Source organism: Carlito syrichta, unplaced genomic scaffold, assembly GCF_000164805.1.
Source record: "Carlito syrichta isolate Samal-C Ts95f unplaced genomic scaffold, Tarsius_syrichta-2.0.1 Scaffold306591, whole genome shotgun sequence".
NCBI lineage: Eukaryota > Metazoa > Chordata > Mammalia > Primates > Tarsiidae > Carlito > Carlito syrichta.
The window spans coordinates 289,864-302,936 of record NW_007250687.1 but is presented as its reverse complement, the minus strand read 5'-3'; the positions used below and the strand labels follow the sequence as shown (position 1 = coordinate 302,936).

The 13,073-nt window shown below is 50.9% G+C and overlaps 1 pseudogene across 1 annotated transcript; it reads left to right on the top strand.

Moving 5' to 3' along the window:
• Positions 1-3,363: 3,363 nt before the first annotated feature.
• Positions 3,364-3,765, top strand: LOC103265445 (annotated as a pseudogene). Its single transcript, XR_002482247.1, has one exon. The product of XR_002482247.1 is annotated as an interferon-induced transmembrane protein 3 pseudogene (transcript).
• Positions 3,766-13,073: the final 9,308 nt, after the last annotated feature.

Below are 13,073 nucleotides of genomic sequence, written 5' to 3'. Positions count from 1 at the left end.
GAGCCGGGCGCGGGAACTGGGTTTGGGGCGCGCTGGGAACGGGCGATCCGGGCGCAGGGACAGGGCCCTCGGGGGACCGGGGCTGGGGTCGCGCCGGTGGAGTCCCAGGACAGGGGCTGGAGCGCGGGCCCGCTCTGCCGGGGTCCGGGGACTGGGGCACTGCCAAGCGGGGTCTGGGAATTGGGCTGCGGTCCCGGCAGGCTCGACCGGGACCGGGGCGCCCGGGCGCCCTGGACGGCGGGCAGAGGCCGGAGCTGCACCCAGCGTCGCGGTCGGTGCGGGCGAACTTCGCTCCCTGGGACGCAGTCCCTGGACTGCGGGGCGCAGAGCCCAGCTAGGGGCTTCCACAGGCAAGCTCAGGACCCCCCTTCCGCTTTCGCGAGGCAGACTCCCCGGGGCGTCTCTCTTTCCTTTTCCCTTTGGTGGGTGGGCGGCAGGGGGTTCCTTTCGCGCCTCTTTACTTTTTTTCTGAAGGGGGGGCACTGGGGGGCGCTCCTGGGCCCGGGGCCACCCGTGGCACGCCGGCGCTGTCGCTGACAAGCTGGAGGGAGGGTCCTTGGGTGTCCCGGGGTCTCAGTGCTGGTGTTGCGCCGCGGCAGGTCCTCTGCTTGTAGGGATTTGAGAATCTGTGGCGGGAAGACTCCGGGGCTCCACTGGCATTCTCCAGACAGTGCCAGCAGGTGACCCGGACTCTCGACTTGGTTGAAAGACAAAAAAAGCACCATCCGGGGTGCGGGGTCAGCTGAGAGCACTATTGAGGGTGGCCACTACCCACTGGGAAGCCCCCAGGTTCTCCTGGGGCCCATTCATACACTTTGATCTTTTGAGAGGCTCCCCCGACCCCCTCCGCCGCTGCCTTCCTTTTTTTTTTTTTTTTTTTTTCTGCTTGAAAGCACGATGATGGAACTCTTAAAATACACCGAAAAGTGTGAATGTAGACACTGTCTTTGTATTAATACTGCATAGCCCTGAAGAACAACCCAGTAGACATTTTGGTATGTTTTCTTGAGGCTTTTGGTTTGTGCATATTACCTTTTTAAAGGGCTTTAGTTCTATCCTTTTTGAATGAGGTTTGCTTGTCCTTGTGATTTTGGCCCTTCCCTCTTTGGGGCTTGTGAGGTTATATTTGCAAATCAATCAACAAGTATTAAGAAAGCCCTTTCTGTGCTGGGGCCTTGAGGGCCTGGGAGGGGGTGGGGAGTCACTGCAGCTGGAGGGAGGGTGGCTGGGCAAGGCCAGTAGCCAGAGATGAAGGTGCACATGGCTACAGGTGGTGTGGTTCAGATCTCTGTTCATGGGGAACTGGCTGGGAGAACTGGCAGAAGGCCAGACTCCTGACCTTAGACAAAGCAATACGGTTGCCAAAAAAAAGTAATAGTTAGGGGTCATAAGGAGTGCTGATGGGAGTGTTTGCTTGTGCTAAACGCTTTGCATGCATTTATTTCATTTCACCCGAATAACAACTCTTGGAATTGGGATTATGACCCCATTTGACAGACAAGCAAACTGAGGCAAAGAAAGGCTGAGTAATTTGCCCAAGATGATGAAACACGGTGATGGTGCAGCCTGGGATTCTAGAACAGGACTTGGGGCTCTTGAGTTCTGCTGCTGGCTGGTGCTACACGTCTGACTGTTGACTGGATCCTAATGCATGTCCAGACAGCCATTCCTCAGTGGAGACTGCCAAAGCTATCTGCAGCTAGTTGAATTATTCCTTTTAAAAACTACCAAGATAGAAAAAGTAGTAGCCTTAGGAAACTGCTTATTCCCAAATTCAGGTTGATTGGCTTTTACAAAGTGTCGTTTTGGCACTTAATGTTTTGAAATTGAGCTACTTGGCAAAAGGACACGGGGGGGGGGGGGGGTCAAAGTTTGTTCCTGGGCTGCCAAGGTGTTGCTGATGTGGACAGCAGTGACCCCGAGGAGAAGGCAATAAGGTAAATAGTGAAGAGGCTGGCCTACCGCCTGGCAATGGCAGCTACATCTGTCCAGGACTCTGCACACAAGGACTCGTTTTACAAATGAGTAAGATGCCAAGTAAATTTCTGAAGTCCAGGGACGAGCAGGGATCTGAGTGAGCCCGGTCCTCTGGCTTATGTCTGTGCCCCATCCCTAGGATCAGCCTGTTGTAAACCAGCCATGTCCAGAGGAAGCTGAAAGTTCCCTGCCCATGACCTAGTGTATGAACTTGCAGTGGGAGGTGCCGGTGTCTCAGCAATATAACTTTCTGAGGGCAGGAGGCTTTGTTTACGTCCCTGCCACCTACAAGAGGTCGGAGACATTTGCTGACGATCTCAGTGGCACCCTTAGAATTGAGGCTTTCAGGCTTCCTTACAGCAGCTCCCGTACGTTTCTCAGGGGGAAGGCTCCTGTTTTGTGGGTGGATCTGGTGAGTCTGCTGCCTGCAGCTGGAGCTGAGGTGGGATGGGTGGGTCTGGGCTGATGCTTTCCAGGACGTGTGCTGAGGAACCGAGGCCCCTTCCTGCAGGACATCAGCAATCACAGGGTCGTCCCCTAACCCTTAGAAGCAGTGCCTGGAGTGACCTAAAATCTGCCCTGTCCACGCAGAGTCCTTTGCAACCTGTTGATCTAGAATAAGGGGTTCTGGTTAGTTGGTTCATTAAGTAGTCATAGGGTTAACTTAGAGTCACTCTGCTCCTCGCAGCTAGCAGGAGACTCAAAAACAAACAGAACACAGGTATTTTTTTTTTCACCTTCGTGGTGAGCCAGAGAGAGGCGTGTTGCATGACCTCGGCTTCACAGGATCTCTGCGTGGACCTGGTGTTTAAATGGTCGCCTGTCCAGCTACAAGGGTTGTGTTGTTCCCATGCTGCCTGACTGCTTCTAGAATATTGAGACAATAAAAATCACTTCCACCCAATGCTGCCGAATGTGTGTTGACTTCTCTTAGATTCAAGAAGCATTTTGAGTCATAGGGTATGTCGAGTCCTGCTATAGGCCCAGCTCGGGGTACAGCTCGGGGACAGGGACAGTGATTTCTTTGATGTCTGTCTATATCTTATAAAAGCGGACAACTAGCATCTCTGTTTCTTGAACTTTCAGTTTGCACTCTGTGAATCAGGAATGTGTTTTGTGCACGTCCACCATGGTGGTGTGGGACATAGTGCAGAGCTTAGGGTCCCCTGGGGTTGCTCTGATGTCCACATGGCAGGGTGTCCTTGAGGAACATCTCCTGTCCTTCTGTGGTCCCAGGGGACCTCTGGCTCCTCACTGCGCACCTGGCCCTGGTGCAGCCCTGCCTAGTGTCCTCACCTGGTGTTGCAGACCCCTGTTGGACAGATGGGGACCATGCTTTATGGTCATCAGAATGATCCCGACCCCACAGCGCCCCTGTCTCCAACCATGCACCACACTTCCCAGACCTTCTTCACTCAGGCCAGCGCTGGCACCCCCCCAAACTATGAGATGCTCAAGGAGGAGCACGAGGTGGCCGTGCTGGGGACGCCCCATGGCTCTGCTCCCACGACGTCCACCGTGATCCACATCCACAGCGACACCTCTGTGCCCGACCACTTCGTCTGGTCCCTGTTCAACACGCTCTTCCTGAACATCTGCTGTCTGGGCTTCATCGCCTTTGCCTACTCCGTGAAGGCTAGGGACAGGAAGTTGGTGGGTGACGTGACCGGGGCCCAGGCCTACGCCTCCACCGCCAAGTGCCTGAACATCTGGGCCCTGATCCTTGGCATCCTTGGAACCATTGGTGTCATCCTTGTTCCAGTCTTGATCTTCATAATGTTTCCGTAGACTGTGAGGCAACGTGGAGTTCATCATCTACCATGGCGAGGCCCCATGTGCCCAACCTTCCATTCTCTTCCCCCTGCCTCGGCCCTTTTATACAGCAGTTTGTACTCAAATACTTTTCTACAGTGGCAGTCAATAAAGTGCGTGTGTCACATACTCAAAAAAAAGAATGATCCCTAGACACTTAAAAAGAAATATGCTGATTTTTTTTTGAAGAAGGTAGTAATATGGTCTTAAAATATTTTGTTTCAAATGGGCAAAATGAGTGAAAGATTATGCTGAAGAATTCTGTGTCAGCCATCTGGAAAATTCCCTCTGGTGGAGTATCCCCTGATAATGCCACAGAAGTGCTCCTCAGAGCTACCCCTCAAGGAGAGAAGCTTCTCTCCCTCATCCACTACTCCCTGGGCTGGGCAGGAAACCCTGGAAGCCCTCTGCAAACAGCCTGCCAGCTCCCAGCCGCTCCCAGGTGGCTAAGAAGAACTCCTTCCTTTCATTACTCCATGGCCTATTCTGGTCGTGTGCTTTCTGTCCCTGATCTGATTGTCACTGAACCTTGCATGTACGTCATCCGAATTGTCTTCCTTTTCTGGAAGAGGGCACTGACACTTGGCGAGTTTAGGTAACTTGCCAGTGTCGGGGGCATGGCAAGTTCTGAATCTGAGTCCAGGTTGGCAGTGCCTGGAGTTCTTGCCAGGATGAGGAATTGGCACAGTCCCCCACCAGTGGCCCAGCCCTGGCTGGGTGGACAGGTCAAGACTCGGAGCTGCAGTGTCCGCCATCCACTGCAGCCAGGGTGCCAGCCCCAGCTGTTTCCCGAGGCTGGGCCTTTCTTACTCCTCTTCCTTCCTCCTTCAGCTCTAATTATGGCTTGTTAAGTGCCTGCCCTTCCTCTTCCTCTTCTCTTTTGGGGAAAGATAATAGCACTTAATACGCTCTTTGCAGCCCCTGTTTCTTTTCTGTTCTAAGATAGCAGAAGACGTCTTTAGGAATCCTTCTTTCAGCAGCTGCCCAAGCAACAAACTCTTGGCACCTGGGAAGTATGAACACAGGTGTCCTCCTAACGATGGTGAGCGCCACCCCCAGCTAGACCACACCCCATGGCACCAGGGGACATATCCAGGTGGACTAAGGGGCGTCACCTCCTTTCGCTGTGTCTTGGCAGCAGTAGAGTGTGATGCGGTGCCTCTTGTGTTTGTGAAACTGCTCATAGAAACCAATTCCTTGATGCTTTTTCTTTTTTTGAGTCAGTCTCTGTTGCCCAGGCTGGAGTGCAGTGTCACACTCATGACTCACCATAGCTTTGAGTTCCTGGGCTCAGGTGATCATTCTGCCTCAGTCTCCCGAGTAACTGGAACTAAAGGCATGTGCCACCACGCCCAGCTAATCTTTTGATTTTTTGTAGAGTTGAGACCCCGCTATGTTACCCAGGCTGCTGGTCTGGAACTCCTAGGCTCAAGCAGTTCTCCTGCCTTGGCCTCCTGTGGTGCTGGGATTACAGGCATGAGCCACTGTGCCTGGCCCCTTATGCTTTGAATACACCGGAATGCACTTCTTGCAAGAGTAGAAGAAGGAAAGAAAGTGCTCTGGAAGAGGCCGAGCCGAGGCTGCTCAGTGCTGTCTGCAGTTGCTTTTCTTTTTACGGGAGCCTGGGCCCTGCTCCAGGCACCAGGAGTCAGTTATTTCTCACCAGAGGATTCAGGAATCTGAGCTGTCCCCATCACCCTGGAACACAGCTGCAGTGTGTAGCATTTCGCTCACTTGGAGCTGCACAATAAATGGCACAGACCCACATCTGGCCGGGCGGGCAGTCGGCCCTAAGGCCACGCTGGGCTATTAGCGAGGGCGTCTGTGTCCATGCCTGTGCACATTCCTCCCTGAAGCGCAGGCTGGCTCTGTGAACAAAGGGGCCTGGTCCTGGCATTCTTCTCCACATTGTAATCCATCACCTTTCTTGGAGATTTCCCTGGGCGCCCATCCCTCTCACCCCTGGCCATCTGGGAGGTAGATCAAAGGTGTGTTCAAGTCGAGAGGCAGTGACATAGACCAGGTTCTGGAGTCCCACAAACCCGAGGCAAAAAAGCCCTTTGTCCTGGGGAAGTCTGAACATGCTCCTATGACCCTGTGTGACATTCCTCACCTGTAGATTGGGTAGGGTCCTGAGCTCAGGAGTGGGGGCCAGGGTGGGAGGTTTTGGTGGCTCTGTCCCAGCTAGCAGGCTCCAGACCCAGTGTGTACTTTGGTCCTGCTGAATTTCCATGGCCCCAGGAAGCGCTTGTGGTCCCACTGAAGAACAACCACTTCCTCATTCTTGGAGGTACTATCTGGTCCCTCCCCTGGAGGTGACTGTGTGATAACTGGATGCCCCAGTGGAGGTCAGGGTGATAGATGAGTTTGTCCCAATGATTGGCAATGGGTCAGGTGTATTTCCAGTTTGTCTCTTCTGAAAACACCTTTAGGGTCTGGGGCAGGGGTGGGGAAAAGGGGGCCTATGTCCACATCTTGGTTGGGCTGGGTGCTCTGGAGGATGGGAGGGCCTCCAAGCTATAGGAATGCATTTTTCTCTTGTCCTGCATCCAGAAGGGAGATGTGTTTGTAATCTGTAGGATTCAAGAAGTAGCAGAAGACTCCCAAGTAACTGACCAGTCTTTGCTTCCTAACCCTGTTTTCTTTTTTTTTTTTTTTTTACTATTTCTCTACAAAATACTGTTCATGTAATATGTGCTCATTATAGAGTTGGAAAAGATAGAAAAATGCTAGGAAAGCAGGAACAATTGAGAGGTTAATATTTCAGCCTACCTGTGTACTGTATGTCTTCTGTACTTTTTGAATTTATGGAGCTGAGATCATGCCATATGTATTATTTTGTGCCCCACATTGAAAAACCAATGCAGCAGTATAAGCATTTCCCAGTCGTGAAGAATTTTGCAGAAATGCCACTGCTGGTGACTGTGCAACACTCCAGCATGTGGATGCACCATCACTATTTGGCCTCTACTCTTTGCCCATTGGGCATTTATTTATATCCTGTGTTTTTCTTGCACACAGATTTTCGGGCAGATCCCAGCTAGTCATGTTCTTGGAAGGATTTCTTAGCAGGCTTTTCAAAGTCAAAGTACACAAACTGTTTTTTGTAATGATTGTAAAATACATGTAACACGAACTTTTATCACCTTAAGTGTATAGTTCTGTGACATGAAGTACGTTCACACTGCTATGCAGCCATTACCACTGTCACTCTCCAGAACCTTGCAGAACTGAAACTCTGTCCATTCAGTAACACCTCCTCCCCCTTAACCCTCTCCTCAGGCCCTGGCCGTCACCGCTCTACTTTTTTTTTTCTGAGTCCAAGTCTCATTCTGTCGCCCAGGCTGGAGTGCAGTGGCACACTTACGGCCACCGCAGACTCAACCTGCTGGGCTCCGGCAATTCTTCTGCCTTCCAAGTAGCTGGAATGACAGGCGTGCACTACCACGCCTGGCTAATTTTTAAATTTATTGTAGAGATGAGGTCTTGTCAAGTTGCCTGACTGTTCTCGAACCCTTGGGCTCATGCATTCCCTTCACTTCAGCCTTCCAAAATGCTGGGATGACAGGCTTGAGCCACCCACGCCTGGCCCGCTCTACTTTCTGCCCCTATGAAATTGACTGTGTTAGGTACCAGACATAAGCGGAATCATACGATATTTGCCTTTTTTGGTGACTGGCTTATTTCACGTAGCATGATATTCTCAAGGTCCATCTGTGTTGTAGCATGTCAGAATTTATCTCATTTTTTTTTGAGTAGACGTCTCACTCTGTCGCCCAGGCTGGAGGGCAGTGGCATACTCATGGCCACCCCAGCATTGACCTGCTCGGCTCCGGCGATCCTTCTGCCTTCCAAGTAGCCGGGACTACAGGCATGCACTACCACGTCCAGCTAATTTTTTGATATATTGTAGATATGAGGTCTCGCCAAGTTGCCCGGGCTGGTTTCAAACCTGCGGGCTCTGGTAATCCACTTGCCTTGGCCTCCCAAAGTGCTGGGATTACAGGCTGAGCCACCAAACTTGGCCTTATCTCCTTTTAAGGCTAAATAACAGCCTATTGTGTGTGTGTGTGTGTGTGTGTGTGTGTGTGTGCGTGCGCGCGCACGCGCGCGTATGTGTGTGTAAATAACAGCCTATTTTTTGTGTGTGTATGTGTGTGTATGTATACACACTACTGTCTGTCCCTATATACACAGAGCACATTTTGCTTATCCATTCATCTGCGGATGGACACTTGGCTTTCTTTTTTTTTCTGAGTTGGAGTCTCACTCTATCGCCCAGGCTGGAGTGCAGTGGCATGCTCACGGCCACCCCAGTGTCAACCCGCTGGGCTCTGGTGATCTTCTGCCTTAGCTTTCCAGGTATCCAGAACTACAGGCACGCGCTACCAGGCCCGGATAATTTTTGATTTGTTGTAGAGACGAGGTCTCCCCAAGTTGCCTGGGCTGGTCTCTAACCCACAGGCTCAGGCAATCCACTTGCCTCAGTCTCCCAAAGTACTGGGATGACAGGCTGAGCCACCAAGCCCGGTCCACACTTGAGTTTCTTCCACCTTTTGGCTGTTGTGGACAATGCTGCTATGACCATAGTGTGCAAGTCCCTGCTTCCCTTTCTTTTGGAGATATACCCAGAAGTGAACACAAGCCTTTTGGAGCCTCTTGATGTATGCGGTTAAATTGCAGTTGAGACAAGGGGTGCCGACTGGATTCTCATGTTGACCATCCACAGTCCCTAAGCATGGCTGGGTTGTCACCCACAGGGTAAAAACCAGGCCTGCAGGAAAAGGAAGAGAGAGACTTCTTACCAAGCTATTTTGACAGATTGTGTAAACTCTGTGATTAATGGAATGAGAAAGCAGGAAGAATGTCTTCTTTCATTTAAAAAAAAAAGACCCTTCAGGGCTGCTTGGCTTTATTTTCAATTAAAAGGGTCTGATTTTGTTTCTGGAGAATGGTTTTAATTTGGATAAATGGTTCAGTCTGGGACTCGCATGCCAGAGCCTATGATCTATGAGCACACTTACTCCGGGTTTCCTCGGTTGCTTTTCTGAGGAACAACCCAGAACCAGGCTCGGCTTTGGTCTTGCTCTGTAAAATGACTATGCCGGCCCCTGGGTGCTTGGAGTGGGACAGCTTTTCTGATTAGTCCATGAAGCTTGCCAGGCCAGCAGTGGCCAGCCCCGAAAGCATGGTCATAACGCCCTCCCGGGCTGGCGCTGGTTAATTTTTACCTTCTAAGAATGTGTTCACGATTCCAAGTCAGAAATGTCAACAGCAGGCTGTCTTCTACTGCCCCCCTTGAACACGCTGGACCAGAGTTACCCACACCATTTCCAACACTGGGCATTTGCAGAATCCGTCATGTTTGGCGGCATGAGGCGGAGGGAGACTCACACTTACATTCCACCAGATTTCTCGAGGCTCCCTGGCCAGGGAGGCTTGGGGATGGGGCCAAGGGCCGCTGGGGATCGGGCGGAGGACTGTTCTATGGGATTGACTGAGGCTTCTCTCCATAGGGCTGTTGGATTGGAGGAGATGAGGGAGTAAATCCAGGGAGGGAGCCATTTAGATGGAGAGACGGAAGCCACATGCGGGAGCTGCCTGGCGTGTTCTGGAGTAGCAAAGGGATTTGCAGAAGGCAAGAAGGAATTAAGAGACACAAGGCAGGGTGTGCCACCTTTTAAACTGGGAGAACTGGCAAAGCCTTAGATAACTTTTCACGTCGTTTACTACAGTGGGGTTTGTAGATCTTCCACAACCTGGCCAACCTAATGGGCTGGTGGGAGTAAGTGTGGGGGATGGTGGGGATTCCCCAGGGTGGGAAGTGGAGACAGTCTGCCTTGAAATTTCCAAGAGTGCAGCCCAAAAGGGAAGGATGACTTTTTTCCATAAGGAGGTTAAGAATTGTCAAGCTAGAAGATACTGATGGCCCTGCTGACTTGTGGCAGGAGGGTGGCTCCCAGGTCCCAACGAAGGGCATATTGTAGCATAACAAACAGTAAAGTCACTTGGTTGGGGTGTGGAAGGGGTGGCAGGGTGGGCTGTAGTACCTGGGGCCCTGGCTTCCTTTCCTAAGAAAGGACTGGTGGGTGGACCTCGTCTTTGGAGATCCAGCCTGCATGGGATAGCATGGCTAGAGACGTGTTTTCCCAAAGCCTGAGCCACACTTGCCCCATGATCTTGCGGGCCAGCCCTGGTGACATCTCCTTGTGTATCCCTGGGAGATATTTCTCATTTTCTGAGAAAATGGCAAGGATGCGATCTTAACCAGATTATGCTGATTAAAAATGTGGGTGAAGTAGGTGACTGGCCACACAGAGTTACTTTTTAATCTCCTCCTCCTACCTCAATTTAAATAGGAATAACCCCAAATATGGGTCATCACGAAGAGCATATTGCACTTCCAGGGCATTTTGTTTGTGATTAGGAATCATATCATCATTTTAAATGATGCTTATGTTCTTGTAAATTGCTCACTGTTCTCACACCATAACACAATCATTTCCCCCTTCCTGTCTAGAAGTCTGTAGCACAGTGTGTAGGTAATCATTATGCTGGTGGTTTTCCCAAACCTGTATCTCACTTTATGCTTTTCCAGTCTTTCCATGTCATCTCCATACTCATGAGTGTAATGACTTCCTAGCATGCCCGAGCCTGATGGCCATACTCTGCATAATCCCTCAACTGCTAGGCCGACTATTTGTGAGTAAATGATTCTTGTCAATGCTGCTTCTTGCAGAAAATGCCAATTCCGGTTCAGCGCTGGCTCGTCGGGCTTCTGGTCGCCTGTGGACTTTGTGCATAGCCCACGGGGAAGCCTGGGTGGGCTCACACCTAGCAGCGAGGTGCCCTCCGTGTGGGCTGGTGGTCTTGCCTTCGGAGCTGTGTTCCTCTCCCGGCTGGGTTGCCAGGACCCACGGAGGACCAGGGAAGAGGAGGGAGGTGCTGCAGCTCCTGCGAAGTGAAGTCTACATGGACGAGGCGTGCTCTCTTTTCTGCATGGCTCCCCAGGATGCCACACACAAGGGCTCACACAGTCCTGTGGCGGGCTGCGTGCTGACGGGGCTAGACGTGCCCTGGAGCTGCTTACTGCTGACCTTGGCCCGTGAGTCTGTGACCAAGACTCTTGGTGAGAGTCCAGCTGGGACCTGTTGGTGCTGAATTCAGCTCTGCAGCCAGTAATGCTCCAGCTGAGTTCCAGACAGACTAGGGTTTCTGTTTTCAGTGCCAAGATGAGTTGGATGAATGGGCGGGAGCTGACAAAGCCTTTTGGTCAACTGTGATCTCTATTGTCCTGCGTCCCCTTGACCTCCTGGATCTACTGGCTCTCCTTTCATTGGTATACACCAGTTTTTCCACGATGTTCCACCTGTCATCAGTTCCATGAGTCTTGAAGACACCAGCTTTTCCATCTACCATAGTGCGGGATGACTTTGCGCAAACAAGAAGACAGCTTCAGCTTGTATACTGCTAGAGACTGCGCTTTTCTGCCTGTTTACCCTGGGAGAGAAGTGGAAAGGGAGCAGGTTTTGCAGCGATCAGGGTGGCACCCAGTGTTACCCCTGGATTTACTCTCCATGTGGCCTTGGGATGGTCCCTGAAATTCTCTGACGTGGTGCTGGAATTGAGTGGCCTTCACTGAGCCAACAGCTCTTGAATAAGAACTAGGTGTCATTATTGTTCCTTTTCTCTCACCTGTGGTCATTCATCCTTTTGAGAGGCTCTGAACCCCAAAGAATTTTTCAGATAGCCTTGAGTGCCCCCACGGCCCCAGACAGACTGACTGGGCCAGGGTGGGACTGTGGGCCTCCAGATCATGTGTCTTCTACAGGGTGATCCCTACTGATTTTCAGAGACCTAGCTCCCGGATCTGAGGCTCTGGTAGCCATGTTCTTCCTCTGCTCACATCTTCTGGGATTGGGTTTGTCATTTTTTTTGTATCTCTCTGACCTCACTAAAATCTGAACTCCACCAAGGACAAGAACCAAGGCTTCAGCTTTTTTTTTTTTTTTCAAATATGAAAGGGGTTTTAGCAGGAGATAAGAGTTAGCTACGTGTCCTTGGTCAAGGTGTTACTTCACTTGGAGTCTGTATTCCTTCCTCTGGATAGCCAGGGGGTTGGCCTTGCAATCTAGTGCTTGTCCAGTATGCTTTACAATGGGAGGGACCCAGATGGGAACATTCTGGAAATGATTCTTCTCTGGGACAGAGAGAAATGCTGGCACATTTTCCCAAGGTTTTATTCATATTTTCAGGGCCACTATTATTGTTCTTGGAGTTTAGCTTTGCAACATACCCCTTTAACTTTCAGAAGAGAACTGTTGGCACCTCATTTTACAGTCTTAAGAATCTAGCCTACTGTTATATCCTTGGAAAACAGCCATGCTTCAAGTTGTCATGTTGTTGAAAGTTGATGACTAATGCCTGCTAGGAATCCATGCAGGCTCCCTGACAAGAGTTGCACCTACAAGGCTGTTACTTGACCTTTTTTCTTTTGAGTTGGAGTCTCACTCTGTTGCCCAAGCTGGGGTGCAGTCGACTTGCTGGGCGCCGGCTATCCTTCTACCTCAGGCTTCCAAGTAGCGGGAACTACAAGTGTGTGCTACCAGTCCTGGCTAATTGTTTTGATTTATTGTAGAGACAAGGTCTTGCCAAGTTGCCAGGGCAGGTCTCGAACCTGTCAGCTCAGGAAAGCCACTCGCCTTGGCCTCCCAAAGTGCTGGGATAGCAGGCTGAGCCACTGAGCCGGGCCACTCGACCATTTTCTTTTACTAAATTTTTTGAGTTGGGGGTCTCAGTCTGTCACCCAAGCAGAAGTGTAGTGGCATGATCATAGCTCACCACAGCCTCAACCTCTTGGACTCAGGGAATCCTTCTGCCTCAGCCTCCTGAGTAGCTGGGACTACAGGCACATGCCACCATGCCTGGCTAATTCGTTTACTTTTTACAGAGACGAGATCTTGTTATGTTCCCAGGTTGATCTCACACTCCTGGACTCAAGCAATCCTATTGCCTCAGCCTCCCAAAGTGCTGGGATTACAGAACGTGAGCCACCACGCCTGGTCACTTTACTATGCTTAAAGCACAAAAAATATTCTTTCTGGACAGAGCATGTTGTGAAGTCTGTTTCCTTGAAAAGTGGCAAAAATTGTTTCCTGTGTCTCGCTCTCAGAATGGCTTCCAGTCTTGATGCACATGTGCAATCCCTTGTCTAATATTTAAATGTAGGTTTTGTTCTTATAAAGAGGTTGGGAGTCCAGTTTCTGGTCTTGGGAAAGTCTCCT